This window comes from Leucopleurus acutus (assembly GCF_964270905.1).
Source record: "Leucopleurus acutus genome assembly, chromosome: 11".
Taxonomy (NCBI): Eukaryota; Metazoa; Chordata; class Mammalia; order Artiodactyla; family Delphinidae; genus Leucopleurus; species Leucopleurus acutus.
Window position 1 is genome coordinate 30,846,217 of NC_139152.1, and position 21,353 is coordinate 30,867,569.

General features: G+C 35.3%; 1 pseudogene across 1 annotated transcript; it reads right to left on the reverse strand.

Annotated features, from left to right (window-relative positions):
• Nucleotides 1-3,522: 3,522 nt before the first annotated feature.
• LOC309968331 (casein kinase II subunit beta-like) lies at nt 3,523-15,231 on the reverse strand (annotated as a pseudogene). The gene is made up of 2 exons: nt 15,110-15,231; nt 3,523-4,222 (listed from the first exon to the last, which is right to left on the reverse strand). The product of its transcript is annotated as a casein kinase II subunit beta-like (transcript).
• Between the last annotated feature and the right edge of the window lie 6,122 nt (nt 15,232-21,353).

Genomic DNA, 21,353 nt, shown 5'->3' on the forward strand with positions numbered 1-21,353 from the left:
ATTGTGAGGCATGGCATCCAGGGGGAGTTAAAGTCTTACTATTTTAGGTAATTTTTAAAATTGAAAATGTGTACAAGTTTCCTTCCATGAATGTAGTTAGAACATGTCAAAAAATAATGGAATTCAACTCTCTGAATTCAGTCTCAGAGGTTTCAGAAAATAGTAGGGATAGTCACCTGAAGCAATTAGGCTTTTGAGAAGAATGCATATGGGCCACTGCTCTAGCTGTCCCTGAATGGGGACTGGAGACAAGGGCACAAATCTAGGTTTCTGGAGCTGTCCAATCAATAACTAGTGCCTTTGAAATATAAAATTCAGGAAACAATCAATGCATACTTAGGATTATTTGGTGATACAAAAAGTACAGAAATAAATATGCCTGGAGATGGAGATACAGCTACTGATCTACAGTGCACAGAAAACTGGATACACTGAGTAGAGTGACAAATACATGGTGTGCTGAAGAGAAGAGCTGTGTTGTCCTGTCAGGTACTGAGATTAAAATCTGTTTACAAAAAATAAATAAATAAATAAGAAAAAAAATCTGTTTACAACATTCAGCAAAAGAGGGTTGGCTCCCTTTGGAAATTTATTTGTACTTCAAAGGATGCTAAATAGAAACAGGATCGAAGATATGTTTGAAAGAAATATGCTGTATTTGAAGTGAAATCATCTCCCATCTTTAGTGAAAATAGCTCCATAATATCCCAGAAGCCAGGAGCACTATAGAGAGATTGTTTGGGTGGAATTACCAAATACACTTACATTAAATTAGTATCAGTAATAGTCAATACACTTTGATCATTTTCTATGTATAGTAGTATACTTTATGTGGCTTATGTTATTTAATCTCTTCAATTAATCTATGAGGAGTCACTCAATGTTTGTCAACGTCACAGATTAATAAATTGAGTTTAATACAGATTACGTATCTTTTCTCAAGATTATGAAACTAGAAAGCATCAGAATAAGAGTTTTCAAACCCTTATTTAGCAAGGCAGTATATACTTCCTAATGCATATGATTAAGAAACAAGTTATCTCATACTTTATGTATATGTTATTTGATACTAAGAGACTCAGTCAATCCTTCTGAGGGTACAGGTAACGGTAAACGCTTTTTCTTTCCACCCAAAAGCTTCAGATAAAATGTTTTTAAGTGAATTGACTGTAAATAAAATTTTAATTTTATCTTAACAATATGCTAGAAAGATAGTTTTAAAAGTTTTTCATAATTCAAGATGATTTATATAATTTATATAATGTTCACATTAATTAAAACATGGTGGGCTTCCCTGGTGGCGCAGTGGTTGAGAGTCCGCCTGCGGATGCAGGGGACACGGGTTCGTGCCCCGGTCCGCGAAGATCCCACATGCCGCGGAGTGGCTGGGCACGTGAGCCATGGCCGCTGAGCCTGCGCGTCCGGAGCCTGTGCTCCGCAACGGGAGAGGCCACAACAGTGAGAGGCCCGTGTACAGCAAAAAAAAACAAAAAACAAACAAACAAACAAAAAAAAACATGGTAACTGGGGTACACGTGTGGATAATTAGAGTAAGTTGGTAAGCTAAATATTCTGTCTAACATAGATTATAAATTTGAGTAGACAAGAAAAATATGTTGAAATATCCATTTGAGCAACAGCAGCTTCTTATTACAAACACCATGCTTAGTATAACTATACCTAGATATAAGTGAAAAATATCGATTATCACAGTTTTGCTTTTTGCTTTTTTTAGTAAACAAAAGAGATATTAAGTTTCAGAATGATGAGCTCAACTTTCTTATTCCATGTGTCATTAGGATGTGGTATATAAATATTCTCCAACTTTGCTCTATATCTTCACAACAAAGTGCAATGATAAACTAATGCTTTGCAATCTGAAAATTACATTTGTCACTTTTTTCCTCTAAGGGTGTCAGATTGAAAAACCTTTCTCATTTATGATCTGTGCTTCAATTACAGTTGAATTCAAGACTACATGAAAGAACTTGGTGCTGACAGTATTCAGTTTTCACATGGATATGGTTTTCCAAGACACCATAGTTTTCTGCTCCTTGTCCTTACTCATCTGTCTACTTGCCTCTTAGATTAAATATTTTCAACAAATATGCCTATTTGAAAGGGTCTTGTTTGAATTTTAATGTTATTATTTTGCTGCCCCATTTATACCTTATACTTAAATAAATTGCTTCTCCCCACTGCTGTAGCTTGTTACAAAGTCTCCATTGTGGATTACAAAAATGTTTCATAATATCTGACCCTGAGGTGGCTAACATGATTCCACACAGTATCTACAGGATAAATCCAAGCACCTCAAGGATAGATAGGTGTAGAAAGATCAAGTTAACAAAAACTAACACTTATAATATGAAAAAAAAAAACTAGAACAACATGCAGTGCTTAACAAAATAATATACTGAGAAGAATATGAATATTACAATGTCTATATTTGTTGTCACTCACATAGAAGTATGGTGTTATCATTAGTCATTGAATTAGCCTAACTAGATTTTGATGGCTAAGAACACTCTCCAAATAGGCATCTTGATTTTTTCCACTGAGATGGGATTGGAATTTCAGTTCTCCAACTAAGAGATGTTTTATATCAACCCAACTTGACATAATTAGCCAGTTCTCAATTTAATGTGTCATCCAATCTCTCCCCACTGATGTTCATAAATTTTGTATACACTCTGATTTCATTGGATTATTCATTATTTTTGACTTGACTCTCTATTCCAAGGGAAAAATAAAAGGTTTTATAGTACATTATAGTAGTTGCTAGATCATATACCTAAATTTTAGCTTCTTTTCACATTTATAATTATAAATCTATTAAATTAATTTCCAGAACATTTTGAAATATAGGTGGATTGAGATACACATTCTTGTCATGTTTAGATACGTCTGTTGGTACTTATGCTTTCTTTGAATTTTATTAAACATTGAATTTATTTTACCAAGTATAACAATATATTCTCTCTTAAGATTTAATTGCTATTTACTAGTGATATTTGAGATTTGCTTTTTTTAAAATAATGCGAGTCAGTCTGTGGTTTGACACAGCAAAGTCCATTTCAACTTATAGCCCAGAACTATTTAAATAATATGAGAATTAGTTGATTTTAGGTATATGAAAATTTCTTTTCTAAAGACCTGTGATTTTTGTACCTTTCAACATGGTAGTTCTTGTAGATCTTTTTAAAAATTTCTTCATTATTATGGTACTATTCAGTATTCTTCTCATACATTAATCAATGATGCTAATGTATCTTAATATAAATAATGAATTTTATTTAGTAATTAAATAAATTACCATAGAATTATTTTAAAAATACCTTATGATTTTACAACATTTATATTAGGAGTCATCAAGCTCTAAAATATTTTTCCTGAAGAGATCTGGCAAGATTTTATATAAATTTTGAGTAAATGTTTATTTTTGCCTTTTTTCTACTTTATTTCATATTCACACCACAATAATGACTCTTCTAATTTAAAATATAAACCATAGAGATTTCCTTAAAGGTGGCAGGGGAGGACTGGAACTGTCAAAGACAGAGTGACAGGTAGGGTTGGGAATAAGTGAACGGTCTTGACAGACTCTAAGTTGCTGGCAGCTTGGAACTGCACCTGGTAGGACAGTGGATGGATCTTGCAACTGTACACTTTGGACATAAACTGGTTAGTGGGCTGCTTGGGCCGGCATTCAGCATGCACCATGAAGAGCAATGTGAGGGAAACTGGTACCCAAGTAGGGGCCTTCTGTGGGGTGCTGCCTCGATGGTGTCTTAGGTGTGGAATTGTCCATGCACTTGGTGCAGTAGAGCTTCACCAGGGCCTCACCTGGGGTGTCAGAAAGGCTATTGGAAAGCATTGGCTTGTTCTCACAGTGCACGTGGGGCAGTAGCCGAACTCTCCCTGCTGGTACTTTTCCAACATCTGGGTGGTGCCAGATGTTGGAAAGGTGGTGAGGATATAGGTGGTCCGGGTGAACCCATACAGCATCTTGGCTGACTGCTTAATCAGGGTTCTCTGGTTGGGGTTGTCTTCCAGCTCTTCATCAGGCTCCAGGTCCAAGATCATGTCTAGAGCTTGTCTATAGTGAGGCACCTGCTCATTGAGTTGACTGAGATTAAATTTGCCCTGGATGGAGTCTTCATCCACTTCACAGAAGAATTCATAGTCATGGAGCCCACAGAACCAGTATAAATAACACTTCCTGATGTTTAAATCATTTTTTAAAATTTGTCATTTATTTTTCCTTACTGATTTCCTGATGCTTCTTTGTCTCTGTAATTTTGCTTTCTTGAGTGATCATAAAAGTCTTTGAAAGTTAGGGGTCTTTTTTTTTTTTTTCTTTTGTTTTGAAAAGCATGTCATGATTAAAATGTGTTTCTACTTATTTTAATGAATTAAATAAAAATATCATGGGAATGATATTTTTAATTTCTATGTACTTTTAAGTGTTTATTGAACATAGTATCAGTAAAGACTAGTAACCACATCAAAAGAGTTCAGCTCAATGGATTGATTTCACATGTCAGAAGATACCTGCTTAGTCAGACTCAGATCAAAAACAGAATACCAATAACCTAGCACATTCTCATCTCAGTAAAAATTGTTCCACTTAACTGCTCTCATGACTTCTAAAACCAGAGATTCGTCCTGTCTTCTTTTGTACTTAGTATTGATAAATTATGCATTATGCACATTATAGACGATCAATTCCCATTGTGTGAGTATTCCACAATTTTTACGGCTTCTCCTATGAGTGGATATTTATGTGGGTAGCACCCAGTTTGGGCTTACAAATAATGCTATAATGAATATTCTAGTGCATGCCTTTCAGTGAACTTATGAATGCACTCCTGTTGGGTTTAGGTATATATATAGGAGTGGAGCTGATTATCTTTGGAACTGTGTATCTTCAGCTTTTGTAAATACTGCAGTTTTTCAAACTGTCCTTATGCTTGAGGTTTTTTTTTTCTATTGATACCATTTTTTTTAGTACATCTCTATTGGAGTATAATTCCTTCAAAATACCATGTTAGTTTCTGTTGCACAACAAAGCAAATCAGCCATATGCATACACATGTCCCCATATCCCCTCCCTCTTAAGCCTCCCTCCCATCCTCCCTATCCCACCCTTCTAGGTCACCTCAAAGCACCGAGCTGATCTCCCTGTGCTATGCTGCTTCTTCCCACCAGCCAACTATTTTACATTCGGGAGTGTATATACGTCAATGCTACTCTCACTTTGTCCCAGCTTCCCCCTCCCACCCCATGTCATCAAGTCCATTTTCTATGTCTACCTCTTTATTCCTGCCCTGCAACTAGGTTCATCAGTACCATTTTTTTTAGATTCCATATATATGCATTAACATATGGTGACATACTTCACTCTGTATGACAGAATCTAGGTCCACCCACCTCACTACAAATAACTCAGTTTAGTTCCTTTTTATGGCTGAGTAATATTCCATTGTATATATGTGCCACATCTTCTTTATCCATTCCTCTGTCGATGGACACTTAGGTTGGTTCCATGTCCTGGTTATTGTAAATAGTGCTGCAATGAACATTGGGGTGCATGTCTCTTTTTGAATTATGGTTCTCTCAGAGTATATGCCCAGTAGTGGGATTGCTAGGTCATATGGTAGTTCTTTTTTTAGTTCTTTAAGGACCCTCCATACTGTTTTCCATAGTGGTTGGATCAATTTACATTCCCACCAACAGTGCAGGAGGGCTCCCTTTTCACCACACCCTTTCCAGCATTTATTGTTTCTAGATTTTTGATAATGGCCATTCTGACTGGCGTGAGGTGATACCTCATTGTAGTTTTGATTTGCATTTCTCTAATAATTAGTGATGTTGAGCATCTTTTCATGTGCCTTTTGGCCAACTGTATGTCTTCCTTGGTGAAATGTCTATTTAGGTCTTCTGCCCACTTTTTAACTGAATTGTTTGTTTGTTTGATATTGAGCTGCATGAGCTATTTGTATATTTTGGAGATTAATCCTTTGTCTGTTGTTTTATTTGCAAATATTTTCTCCCATTCAGAGGGTTGTCTTTTTGTCTTGTTTATGGTTTCCTTTGTTGTGCAAGAGCTTTTAAGTTTAATTAAGTCCCATTTGTTTATTTTTGTTTTTATTTCTGTTACTCTAGGAGGTGGGTCAAAAAAGTTCTTCCTGTGGTTTATGTCAGAGTGTTTTTCCTATGTTTTCCTCCAAAAGTTTTATAGTGTCTGGTCTTACATTTAAGTCATTAATCCATTTGGAGTTTATTTTTGTGTATGGTGTTAGGTAGTGTTCTAATTTCATTCTTTTACATGTAGTTCTCCAGTTTTCCCAGCACCACTTTTTGAAGAGGGTGTCTTTTCTCCATTGTATGTTCTTGCCTCCTTTGTCATAAAACAGGTGTCCATATGTGCATGGATTTATCTCTGGTCATTCTGTCCTGTACCATTGATCTATATTTGTTTTTGTTCCAGTACCTTGCTGTCTTGATTACTGTAGCTTTGTGGTATAGTTTGAAGTCGGGGAGGCTAATTCCTCCAACTCCATTTTTTTTTCTCAAGATTGCTTTGGCTATTCAGGATCTTTTGTGTTTCCATATGAATTGTAAGATTTTTTGTTCCATTTCTGTGAAGAATGCCATTGGTAGTTTGATAGGGATTACACTGAATCTGTAGATTGCTTTAGGCTATATAGTCATTTTCACAATATTGATTCTTCCAATCCAAGAACATGGTATATTTCTCCATCTGTATTTTGTCATCTTTGGTTTCTTTCATCAGTGTTTTATAGTTTTCTGAGTACAAGTCTTTTGCCTCCTTAGGCAGGTTTATTCCTAGGTATTTTATTCTTTTTGCTGCAATGGTAAATGGGAGTGTTTCCTTAATTTCTCTTTCTGATTTTTTGTTGGTGGTGTGTAGGAATGCCAGAGATTTCTGTGCATTAATTTTGTATCCTGCAACTTTATCAAACTCATTGATTAGTTCTAGTAGTTTCCTGGTGGTATCTTTAGGATTTTCTATGTATAGCATCATGTCATCAGCAAATAGTGACGGTTTTAATCCTTATTTTTCCAATTTGTATTCCTTTTATTTCTTTTTTTTCTCTGATTGCCATGGCTAAGACTTCCAAAACTATGTTGAATAAGAGTGGCGAGAGTGGACATCCTTCTCTTGTTCTTGATCTTAGTGGAAATGCTTTCAGTTTTTCACCATTGAGTATGATGCTTGCTGTGGGTTTGTCATATATGGACTTTATTATGTTGAGGTAGGTTCCCTCTATGCCCACTTTCTTGAGGGTTTTTATAATAAATTGGTGTTGAATTTTGTCAGAAGTTTTTTCTGCATCTACTGAGATGATCATATTGTTTTTATTCCTTAAATTGTTAATGTGGTGTATCACATTGATTGATTTGCATATATTGAAGAATCCTTGCATCCCTGGGATAAATTCCACTTGATCATGGTGTGTGATCCTTTTAATGTGCTGTTGGATTCTGTTTGCTAGTGTTTTGTTCAGGATTTTTACATCTCTGTTCATCAGTGATATTGGCCTGTAGTTTTCATTTTTTGTGATACCTTTTTCTGGTTTTGGTATCAGGGTGCTGGTGGCTTTGTATAATGAATTTGAGAGTGTTTCTCCCTCAGCAATTTTTTAGAAGAGTTTGAGAAGGATTGGTGTTTGCTCTTCTCTAAATGTGCTCTTCTCTAAATGTTTGATAGAATTCGCGTGAGAAGCCATCTTGTCCTGGACATTTTTTTGTTGGAAGATTTTTAATTATGGTTTCAATTTCATTACTTGTGATAGGTCTGTTCATATTTTCTAATTCTTCCTGGTTCAGTCTTGGAAAATTGTACCTTTCAAAGAATTTGTCCATTTCTTCATGGTTGTCCATTTTATTGGCATATGGTTGTTTGTAGTAGTCTCTTATAATCCTTTGTATTTCTGCAGTGTCTGTTGTGATTTCTCCTTTTTCATTTCTAATTTTATTGATTTGTGTCCTCTCCTTCTTTTTCTTGATGATTCTGTCTAAGGGTTTATCAATTTTGTTTATCTTCTCAAAGAACCAGCTTTTAGTTTTATTGATCTTTGCTATTGTTTTCTTCATTTCTATTTCATTTATTTCTGCTCTGATCTTTATGATTTCTTTCCTTCCTCTGACTTTGGGTTTTCTTTGCTCTTCTTTCTTTAGTTGTCTTAAAAGTAACATTAGATTGTTTATGTGAGATTTTTCTTGTTTCTTGAGGTGAGATTGAATTGCTGTAAACTTCCCTCTTAGAACTGCTTTTGCTGTGATGCATAGGTTTTGGGTCATTGTGTTTTCATTGTCATTTGTTTCTATGTATTTTTTATTTCTTCTTTGATTTCTTCAGTGATCTCTTGGTTATTTAGGAGTGCACTGTTTAACTTCCATGTTTTTTTGTGTTTTTTACAGGTTTTTTCCTGTAATTGATTTCCAATCTCATAGTGTTGTGGTCAGAAAAAATGCTTAATAGGTTTCAATTTTCTTAAATTTACCGAGGCTTGATTTGTGACCCAAGATGTGATCTATCCTGGAGAATGTTCCATGAGTACTTGAGAATAAAGTGTATTCCATCACTCTTGGGTGGAATGTTCTATAAATATCAATTAGATCTATGTGGTCTATTATGTCATTTAAAGTTTGTGTTTCCTTATTAATTTTCTGTCTTGATAATCTGTCCATTGGTGTAAGTGAGGTGTTAAAGTCCCCTACTATTCTTTTGTTACTGTCGATTTTTCCTTTCATGGTTGTTAGCATTTGCCTTATGTATTGAAGTGCTCCTATGTTGGGTGCATAAACATTTATAATTGTTATATCTTCTTTTTGGACTGATCCTTTGATTATTATGTAATGTCCCTCCTTATCTCTTGTAAAAGTCTTTATTTTAAAGTCTATTTTATCTGATACAAGTATTGCTACTCCAGCTTTCTTTTGATTTCCATTTACATGGAATATCTATTTCCATCCCTTCACTTTCAGTCTGTATGTGTCCCTAGGACTGAATTGGGTCTCTTGTAGACAGCATATATATGGGTCTTTTTTTGTATCCATTCAGCCAATCTGTGTCCTTTGGTTGCGGCATTTAGTTTATTTACTTTCAAGGTTATTATCGATATGTATGTTCCTATTACCATTTTCTTAATTGTTTTTGGTTTGTTTTTGTGGGTCTTTTTCTTCTCTTTGTGTTTCCTGCTTAGGGAAGTTTCTTTAGCATTTGTTGTAAACTGTTTTCATGGTGCTGAATTCTCTTAGCTTTGGTTTGTCTGAAAAGTTTTTGACTTCTCCATCAAACCTGAATTAAATCCTTGCTGGGTACAGTAATCTTGGTTGTAGGTTTTTTTCTTTCATCACTTTAAGTATATCCTGCCACTCCCTTCTAGCTTGCAGGGTTTCCACTGAAAAATCAGCTGATACCCTTATGGGAATTTCTTTGTATATTATTTTTTTGTTTTTCTTTTGCTGTTTTTAATATTTTTCTTTGCATTTAATTTTTGTTAATTTGATGAATATGTGTACTGGTGTATTTTTCCTAGGTTTTATCCTGTATTGGGACTCTCTGTGCTTCCCGGATTTGGGTGACTCTTTCCTTTCCCATGTTAAGGAAGTTTTCCACTATAATCTCTTCAAATATTTTCTCAGACCATTTGTTTTTCTCTTCTTCTTCTGGGACGCCTATAATTTGAATGTTGGTGCATTTAGTATTGTCCCAGTGGCCTCTGAGATTGTATTCAATTCTTTTCATTCTTTTTTTCTTTATTTTTCTCCTCAGCAGTTATTTCCACCATTTTGCCTTCCAGCTCACTTATTCGTTCTTCTGCTTCCGCTATTCTTTTACTGATTCCTTCTAGTGTATTTTTCATTTCAGTTATTGTGTTGTTCATCTCTGTTTGTTCTTTAGTTCTTCTAGGTCTTTGTTAAACACTTCTTGTATTTTCTCAATCCGTGCTTCCATTCTATTTCTGAGATTCTGAATCATCTTTGCTATCATTACTCTGAATTCTTTTTCAGGTAGATTGCCTATTTCCTTTTCATTTACTTGGTCTTGTAGGTTTTTACCTTGCTCCTTCAACTGTGACATATTTTTTTGCCATCTCATTTTTTTTTTTAATGAGTAGGTTGTGTTCCTGTTTTACTGGTTGTTTGGCCCAAGGCTTCCAACACTAGAGTTTGTAGACTATTGAGTAGAGATGGTCTTTGTGCTGAGATGAGGACCTCTGGGAGACCTCACTCTGAAGAATATTCCCTGGAGTCTGAGGTTCTATGTTAGTCCAGTGGTTCAGACTCGGAGCTCCCATTGCAAGAGCTTCCGTCCGACCCCAAGGTCATGAATCAAGATCCCACAAGCCATGTGGGGCAGCAAAAAAAAGAGAAAAAAAAAGAAGAGTAACAAAGTAAAAATAAAATTAGACTAGGAAACTTACAGACTTATTAGAAAGAATGTAAAAATAAAAAGATATATGAATCAACAACTGGAGTGTACATCAGTACCCTATAGTAAAAAAGAGGAGGAGGGAAAAGGAAAAAAAAAGGTGAGGGAGGGAAGGCCTTGGCTGTGGAGAGCGAGACCTAAGCAAGGGTGAGGTTTGGGTGGTGTATGGGGCCGATGCTCAGGACCCACAAGGCTGGAAAATGTCCTGAGGGCTGTGGGGGATGGGGCTTATACTCAAGGAACAGTAGGAACCCAGGCATGCCACCCACCCCTGGTCTCAGAAGGTAGGGGACCTCACCTGGGAGCCCAGCAGGGGCAAAGCAAATGCCCTCCTCTCCTCTCCTGCTCCTCTGGTCTGGGGTCTGGGAGGGTCCCTCCTGCCTGCCTCTCTGATCTCCCAGGCCTCTCTCCTATGTCCCCAGGACCAATATGGTAGGGGGAAAAGGGGGCCTTGGAGGGCAGGGGACCAGCCTGGGAGCTCAGCAGGCTCCCTGTGCCCAAGTGAGTAGGGTAATCACCCTCTGCTCCTCTCCTGATCCTCGTGGATGGCCCCTCCTTTCTGCCACTCCTGATCTCCCCAGCCTCCCTCCTATGTCCCCAGGACCCAGGCAGCCTGGATGGGGCTTTGAGGGGAGGGGGAATTGGCTTGGGAACTCAGCAAGCTCCCCAGCCCAAGGGACGCCAATGCTGTCTGGGCTCCACTTCTCCGCCATCAGTCTGCCTACATCCTACTCGTTCACTCTGAGGTTCCTCCTGTCTCCTTGGGGGTCAGAGTCCCCTACCAGTGGCTGACAGGCACCCTAGTTGTGGGGAGAAGCTAACTCTGTGTGTTCCCACACTGCCATCTTGACTCCTCCCTTGTGCTTGAGTTTTGAGGTACATAATTTACTTTGATATTTATAAGAAATCTAAAAACTCAGCTTTTATTTTCCTATTTACACAAACTTTCAGAAATGTGTGTTTTAACTTCAAAATATTTTATCACATTTTGTTATAATTACTAGTTTTATAACATTGTGGTAAGAAAATGTGATGTAAACCCTTATAATTTATCTGTTTTCAAGTGTGTTGCAATTTATTTTAAAATGTCCAAAGTATGTGGGAAAAATAGGAGACAGAAAGTGGATAGAGTGAGAACATAGTTATATAGAAAGAACAGTCTACAGTTTAGTAGTTAAATGACCTCAATTTCCTTTTTCTATTATCTTCTTGTTATGTTGAAATTTTTTCCTTTTTCATACTATCATTGATTTCTTGTTAACTTCTTTTTTACCTTCTTATCATTTTTTTCTAACACTCAATGGTTTCAGACTAATCATATCCCTAATTTAGACTGGTATATTTGTAAATATCAATTGACATTTCTTTCATTCTTCATCACTTTTTAAATAGTTTTTGTATATAATTTTTTTTTAACATTTTTATCAAACATTTGGGTAATTTGTTTCTCTCTGTGTACATGTAGTTATTGCATCTTTAAAACTCAGACTTTATACTTTTGCTTTTGATACAGGAATTTAACCAAAAAAAGGATTATTGCTGTGACATTTATAATCATATTAATGTTTCTTGTTGTCTTAGGGCCTCTAGTGTGGCTGTAATTTTTAGATTTTGTTTTTTACTTTCTTAGCAGTATTTTTTAATCTCACCTAAACCCATTTTTGCCTCATTATTCCTTTCTCATTCCAGCCTGTTCTTCCCATCTAATTAGTTATTGCTGTTTTATAGACATTATGTATTTTTATGTGATTATGACAACAAAAGTTTTCCTGAAATTCCTCCTGAGTCATTGAGTGTTTTTTTGACACATATGTACTGGGCTCCTATTTTCCAAAAATGATTCTAGGTCTTGGGGACTGATCAACTGGCAAGAAAAACTTGAGTTCTTACACTTGAGGAACTTGAATTCTGACAGGGGCAAGGGGGGCAATCAATAAAATATTTGGAAAATAAAAGAATAAACATAGTAGATAAAAATTCGTGTTATGAAAAAAAGCTAACAGACCAAGAGTTTTCATAGTACATTGGGGCAGTTGATGTGGAGTGGTCAGGTGTGGCCTCTGTGAGGAATGAAATTGAAGGAGTAAGCCAGGCGATTATGTGGGGAAAGCCATTTCCAGACAAAGAAATATCCTGTGCAAAAGACTTAAGTCAGGTCTAGTATAAAATACATCTTCTCACCGTTGGAAAAATATTACTTTCATGTACATTTGCATCTTTACACTGTCAAAGTATCATTATTTAGTTTAATACAGTCTTTGTTCCAATTATCACAAACAAATGTAGAAATGCATTATCTCTTCTTTGGATGAACTTAATCTGGATACTTTATCACAATATTTTAAGGTATATCATGAACTACAATTTGTTAATATAAAACTTAAAGAGCCAGTTAAAAAATATGAAGTTGATTTTTTATCATTAATTTAGAACAATTTTACATGCTTCCAATTAATTTAGAGATTACCAAAAAAGGGGCATTTAAAAAGCATTGATCTTCAGAAAACCTTTACTAAGTAATTATAAGCTCTTAAGATCACTTTCCTTTAGGGCTTCCCTGGTGGCACAGTGGTTGAGAGTCTGCCTGCCGATGCAGGCAACATGGGTTCGTGCCACAGTCCAGGAAGATCCCACATGCCGCGGAGTGGCTAGGCCCATGAGCCATGGCCGCTGAGCCTGCGTGTCCAGAGCCTGTGCTCCACAACGGGAGAAGCTGCAACAGTGAGAGGCCTGCGTACCGCCAAAAAAAAAAAAAAAAAATCACTCTCCTTTGGAAAGGAAAGCATGTGTTCTTTTGTGTAATCCATCTTAAACTTTAAAGTTTTTCATTCTGGGCAAAAGAAGTTTGCTCAATATTTTCCAAAATAAATATTTCTAGATGCACAGTAAGTTAGCAAAAGATGAGGATTTGAGCTATGTAAATTTTGAAAATTTTAGTGGATTATGTTTGTCACTAATTTCTAGTACTGAATCCTCTCACTAGATCTTTTTAGAACTGTATTTCGTTTTTTGCTGTTGTTGTTTCTTTTCTTTTTTTTTTTTTTTGCATATTGCCTTTATTTTGCAGAAAATGTTTTGCTCATTGTCTTTGGCTATTTTTTTCAGAAGAAAAATATTGCCATTGTATGTTTAACAATACAAGAGGCAATTACGTATGCTCAAAATAAACACATTCTATTGGGCAGAACAGTGAAATTTCCATTGCAGTTAAAGTCTGTTGTCCTCAACTATGAATTTATTATTTTGTCCCTAACAGCTTAACTATAAGTATGATAGCTGTCACAAAAGGGACCTGAAAACTACTCTGAAGAAACAAGGAATGCAATTGAAAGTATGCTTTTTATTTCACTAAATAAGACGAGTTGAGTTTATTAATTCTAGTGTGTCAAATCTTCTATATTCTGTAAGAGACACAAAAAAATAAGTTTCTGGATCTTAGTAAACAAAATTTTATTATGATCAAGTAATGGTGATTTAACAGTCCAACTGAGTTTTGTTTCCATACTTAAATTCATCTGTAGCATATAAACACAACATAGGACTACACTTGTGTTGCAGATGATGGGTGGGGTTATTTTTTCGATGAACAACAGGACATATATTCCTTTTCATATTTTAAAGTGAAGTTAATAAGATTTTTTTTTCTTTCTTGACCTATGAGACTGTCATTTTGTACCTAGATCAAATCCTGAGTAAAACTGGTAGACATAAAAAAAAATAGTGTATATTTTAAGAAAAGGCTTTGGTTTACATGGAAGGTGGTGACAGGGATATCCATGAGGTTATGAGGCCAAGGTGTGATATTGGCTGTCAGGAATATCTGTGGCCACGACATGGTTCTTATAGAGTGAGAATCCTGAGGAGAAGGGACCTGAGATTATTTGGGTAAGATAGTGTTCACTGGGAAGGTCTGGACTCCCAGCCCATTAGGTAGCTATACTGTCTGAGACCCTGGTGTGAAGGTGCTCTGCTAGCTGACCACAGGTTGGGGTACTGATGCAGTCCTGTTGTGCTCAGGAGTAACATGATAGTATGTACACACATGCTGAGGCTGGGCTAAGTTCATGGGATCAGATCATGGACAACTTGCAAATGAATTGTCAGAATAGGTTGGAGAATTTTTCCAATGAGTGTATGGGCTAAGTATGAGCTTGTCCAAGTGGGGAGGAGTCCTAGGCACAGCTTTGAGGACAGGGACAGGGATGTGTGAACTGTGGTTCCTCAGCATAGAGCATTTTTCACAGCCATGGGTGGAGAAAAGTGAGACAGGACCTCCAAACTGAGGATGGGGGTTGACAGCAAGAAGAAGGAACTGAGTCCAGGGATAAGCTACTTCCATTAGTAATACCCAGGTTGCTGTTTGTCTCTGGGTTCTTCCATCTTATCTTTGTGATCCCTGCTTCTTTTTGCATCACAGCAAGCCCTTGCAAATCAGTTTTATTTAGTTTTAAGAGCTGTAATCTCTTTCTGGTAAGCCTTGACAGATATGCATCGAGTCTTGAGAATGCCGTGGCTGGTAGTCATCCCCTGTAGACCCTCAACTCATACTATATGAATTTAGAGTTTTTATTTATGTAAGGAGTTCAATATGCACATATGAATTGGACTGACCCCCCAGGCACCCACTCTCTGTTCACACACCTCCAGAAGTGGTTGCTCTCCATCACAAAATCCAAGATAAAACAACACATGGTGTTCGGGTCCAGGCCAGACATACTCAATTTCAGCACTGGGAAAATCCTCCTGCTGTTATTGGTGACCATCACCTGGTTGGTGAGCTCTCTGAAGTGCAACCATATCTAACTTTTCTTGGTTGACACTGGGGTCACCCTTCTCCCTGCCAGCCTGTAGCTCTCACTTCAAGGAGCTCAGCTCGTGGTCCACTCTATTGCAGGCTATTCTACAAGTTCCGGACGCCAAGGGAGATTGTCCTCTTGCTGACCCTTCTTCATGGCCCTCCAACCCAGACTTACTTACTACCCAAGAGCCATATTTAACTCCTTTCAACAGCCACTCTTCCAAGAAAAGGAGCAGCAAAGGTCCACAGTTCCCAGGCAGAGACCTGTGAGGAGAAGACTTGAAGGTAGGGGAGGGGCAGAGGGGTGAAGATAGAGGGTATTCCCCTTGAACTCCTGCAAGGCATGACTAAAGTAGCTCTTTGTGGCATTGGATTTGCTTTAAACAATTAAAAATCAGACTATTGACTAACACACAAATATTTATAAAATATACAAATAAAACTATTGATATCTTTGAAGCCCATTTTTAAACAAAAGGAACATTTTTAAATGTGCCAGGATATAAATTATGGGTACCTCAGGATTATTATAACTTTTCTATAACATTTTATTAGATCTTTATGGTGTTTTTAAAAATGTTGGCCACTGATATTTGAAATTTGATAGGTATTTATAAAGTTTCCTCAAAGGAGTCTTATGACAGCTAAAATTTTTGCCTATTTAGACAGACACTTTTGGCTGGCTACTCGGTAAAGTACCACATGCTGTGATTATTACTTTTTGTGCTTTCCAAGTCAACACCCAGATGCCTGTGAACCTGACCCGCACAGAGTAGTTATTTTGGCTCTTTAAACTGTCTGCCAAACTGTTGCAGTATCTTTTTCATATGGGCAGATGGCCACTTCAGAACAAATCAAAATATAATATTTGGTCTCTGAACTTACTTTTGAATTCAAATCTTTGAATATGAATGCTAACTCAGATTGAATTTTGGGTTTGACTAATTGTTTTGATGTTCTTAGGCAGTTTTCATGAAACATATTTGATCAAATAACTTAACATGGACTTCACTTCTTATTAGTTGTATAATGTCCCTTCTGGTGTGTTAAATGCAATAAAAATTTGAGCATATATACTAATATGTAGCTCCTACCCAGCATATGATGAACAAAATATGTATTAACAAGAGACATCAATCCATTTCTGAGGTTATGCACGTAGTTTACTGCTGAAATGCGGTAAAACTTTAAAATTTGTAATTTCTGGTCAGAGTTTATGAGAAACATGAATATGAGCAAAATAGGTAAATTTAGTGTTTTTTTAACAAGGTATGTATGGCACAGACTTCAAACTATAACACAGATTTCAAGCAAACAAGGGTAATTACATTGATTTAAGCAGTTCTTTCCCATTTATTCATATATTTTTTTGTTTTAATTCAGACCTAGCTTAATTCACCCCTCCCTCCCTCCCTCCCTCCCTCCTTTCCTCCCTCTCTCCCTTCCTTCCTTCCTTCCTTCCTTCCTTCCATCTTTCCTTCCCTTTCTTCTGTTCTGCCTTTCTTTCTCCTATCTCTTTAAACTGCAGTCCTGAGTAAAATGGATGGTTTCAGATTAACCTAATTAATTACAACTAAATAGCCACTTATGTCATTAACCCAGGATATGTCCCTGGGCTACTCAGATCCAAATGTAGATTTCATATTTTCAATGGAACAATGTTTGTTAGAAAATATATTTCATATTATAATCTTTATAATGAGAAAAATGCTAATTAAAACCAAAACCATTAGTCACCTGTAAGATTTGAAATATATGAAAAGTTTGTTAACACTCTGTTGGTGAGCCTAAGGAGGAAAAAGCAGTCTAATATTTTGTTTTTCAAAATGTAAAATGGGACAACATCCATGGAGAAGATTTTATCAATATCTAACAAAATCATAGCTGTATTTGGCCTTTGATCTATCAATCCCTCTTCCAGGAATCTGTTCCAAAGATCCAAAAGTACACTGACATTAGTTTGAAATGACATGTATCAAATGTTCTTCAATGTAACATTATTGGTACTAGTAACAAAATTGAAATCACCCCCAAAATCCAAAATTCTAACACCAAACTCCAACAGTTATATAAACTGCAATATATCTACACAGTGGATTACTATGTACTTGTGCAAAGCAGTTGGGAAGATCTCTACAAAATGGATTAAATGGATTATATATTGTATATTTTGGAGTATAAATTGTTAAGTGATAAAAGGAAGTTGCAGAAAACTGTGTATAGTATGTCACCTTTTGTGTAAGAAACCCTCCCTTCCTTCCTTCCTTCTTTCCATCCTTCCTTCCACCCCTTTCTCTCTCTTTCATCTCTGTTTCTTTTCTTTATTATTTCACAGTTTGTGCTTTTTTTTTATATTTGCAAAAATAAATAAGGGAAGGAGAGAAGAAAAACTCATAAAAATTGTTCCCTATAAGGTAACTGTCTCTCCATTCTGAAAAGTGAGACGTTGAAATCATCTACTATTATTGCACTTCTGTCTACTTTTCTAGTCAATTCTGTCAGTGTTTGTTTTATATATTTAGGTGCTCTGATGTTGCATGAATATATATTTGTAATTGTTATATCTTCCTAGTGATTTGACCTTTTATCATTATATAATGTCCTATTTTGTTTTTGTGATAGGTTTTTGTTCAAATTGACAATAAATTTTAAGCATAATTAACTGTCATTAGCACAAATTCATGAACTGTATCTTCGTTTTTCTCATTTTTTGAAACCTTATATTTATAATCATAGTTATTTATATTTGATAAATAAAATTATTTATAAAGAATTCAAGTTATAAGTAAATGGAAATGTATCATTCAATTTTTGTTTTCTTGCTAGTGGAGGACATTAAGCAAAACTAAGATTTTTAATTCATAAATATGGTAATAAAATTGAACATGTATTTAAAGTATTGAAATAGTATAACTGAAGAATAAAGGAAACATTATAATAAATGCTTTATTATCATTAATGTTAAATTCTTTTGATTACTGATTTTAATTGAAGATTTTAAAAATACACTATAAAAAATAAAAATACATTATAAATATATTTGCATTATAAATCTATATTTAAAACTTGTAAATGTTGATAGAACTAATTGTCCTGTTGAATAATGGAACAGAGTTCCTTGTCTAATTATTTAATTTTTATGATCCTTGTGAAATAACAGTTAACTATTTGAAATGTGTTATTCATGTTTGTATGTGTTTTACAGAAAGAAATTGTATTCTGTCATAGCTTACATTTCTAAATTCAAAAAGGCAAATATTTCAAGACCTTTATTATCTTGATCATTTTGACACATTTAAAAATCATCCAATTTTAACAAAGATGTCCTTACCAGGAAATGGTAAGTTCTACTGACAAGTTAAAACAAATGATCAATTATTATTTTTAATTATATTTGTTGCTGGGAAAAAGAAATTGTAGAAAAGTAGTCAGAGAAGAAGGATTATATCCTTTAATTTGTAATAAATTTATTTGTAAAGATGGGTGATGTGATGCCTAGCTGTGAAAATAAATAACATGACAAGTAAATATTAAAGCCATGGAAGTGATCTAAAAATACCTGGATAATTATTGCAGATTATATAAATGTGGGTTTCTGGGGTAGGATTGGAGGTACCAGCCACTTTCCACTGGAAACAAAGCTTCAGTGACTTATATTCTATTGCCAGAAGAACTGGGGAATTTAAACATAGAAATAGAGTAATTGGATGATTTATTTCATAAGCATACATTTTTAAATGTTGCTGATGACTTTTCTTGAAAGTAAAGCCAGAAGGATTTTAAGATTCTTAACTGTAAATATTAGAAATGATTATTATAATACTTTCCATGATAAAATTATTTGAAACTTACTCGTATATTCCCAATGAAAGGTGATTCTTATTTTTTATTGCGACTAATTTAATGAAATAATATTTTATACAAAACACAATTTTCCTAACTTGGAAATTATAATTAATTAAATTAAGAACACATTTGAGTTTTGAGTGTTGTCATTTAGACTGTGGGCATTATCAGGGCACAATAATCCACTTGGTGAAAATTTAGTCTAGTTGAAGGCCAATTATTTTACTTCCTTGTAATTCACATGATATGTCCTTGCAAATAGAAGCAGCCGCTAGCCAAGTAACTAGGGAGAAACAAAGAGCCTTGGGTGGGTGATATTTCAAATTCAACAGTATAAAGCAAAGAAAAATAACACATTTTAACACATAAAAAATGCTAGAAAAAATGTTTACATGCATGATTCTAGTTTGGTAATTGCTTCTATTCTAAATTTTTTCATATCAATTCAACAATAAGCACCTTCCTATCATATAAATCACTATCACCTATAAGTAAGTAGGGTTGTAGTTTTAAAGTATTTGGTTTTATCAAGTAATATATGCTCATTAAAATATCACATGTTAAAGAATGTTTTATATTAAATATCAACAGAGTCAGATCACTTCTTCACTTCTAAGTCTACTCTCCAGACAAGTTCTTCACAATTGCTTATATTTTGGTTATTTCCCTTCTCAAACAATATATATTTTCTGAATTTATTAATATCAGATAACATTTATTATTCCCCCAATATCAAATATAAATATTTAACTCACTCAGGTCCTCTTCTCCAACTGTTTTAGTCAATTATGTTATTGTTTTGGTTTTTCTGTCAATTATCTTTAGTATAAACAATGTAATTAAACTCAATCATTTTTCCATAGTCCTTTAATTCAGTTTTCATACTTTATATGACAATTTTAATACCCTTGTTTCTCTACCCAATTTTCTTCACAATCTGCTTTGTGTAAGTTACATTTTTATCATAGCTCTTGGATTTTCATTCCATCCTTAAACATAGCATCTTCTTTCCGTGGTCTGAAGATCGACTCAGAATTGAAAGTAAATAAACAATATTTTCATCATTATGGTTGCAAACATATTGAGCAATAAAATACCAATTATCTTCCCATCTTTAGGAGTTCAAATCTAAATGCCCCTTGAGGGAGAATGTTAGGCTGAAAGAATTTCCTCAGTTGGTAAAAAATCATTTAAAATTATATTTGGAAAATAATTTCCATCCTCAGTTTCTGTCATTTTTGGAGGTTATATTGGCCATTTAAAAATTGTATGTACTGCTTTTATTCTCAACATTTTTCAGTTCTAAATCATGCTTATCATTATGTTCTACTACCTTTATTTCTTAAAAGTACCTGTAATGATCTCCACTGGAATTTTATTGCCTTCTCTGTTGGGTTTTCTCTTTGTTTTTCTTTTATTATAACTTTCTTTTGCTTAATTTACATATTAGTTTCTTTTCTTCCCTTAAGCTCATAATGAAAGATCTTCATAAACTGTGAAGGTAGCAGATAACATTTCTGAGTCCTAAGCACTATAGTGTTGATTTTAAGCTTAGGAATTTCTTTAATCTCCTAAAAATGAAATATATACATATATATAGACAGTATGTGTTCCCCCAGCTGATTGGTAAATAGGACTGTCTTCTATTTAGGTCTGTACTCAAGTGGGGTATTATAGGATGAGAGACTACACACAGTAATCTCTTCTTTTCACCTGATCATAGCAGTCTGCCTTGCTGTTGATAGCACAAGCACCAAACTGACAAAGGCTTTACTATGAATCAACATTCAGACTATTGGTCTTATTTAGGATTTAAATGTTTTATTTAAATGTTTTAAAAAGTTTCATTTTGAAGTAATTGTAGGTTCATTAGCAGTAATAAGAAATACTGCAGAGGGGTCTCATGTACTCATTTCCCAGTTTCTCTCAATGGCGACATCTTAGATTATAGTACAATATCACAACCAGAATATTAATTTTTATGTAAGATGTGTGACAAGTCAAGGCCCAGTTTTTTTTTTTTTTTTTTTTTTTACGGTGTGCGGGCCTCTCACTGTTGTGGCCTCTCTTGTTGCGGAGCACAGGCTCCGGACGCTCAGGCTCAGCAGCCATGGTGCACGGGTCCAGCCGCTCCGCGGCATGTGGGATCTTCCCGGACCGGAGCACGAACCCTTGTCCCCTGCATCAGCAGGCGAACTCTCAACCACTGCGCCACCAGGGAAGCCCAGTCAAGGCCCAGTT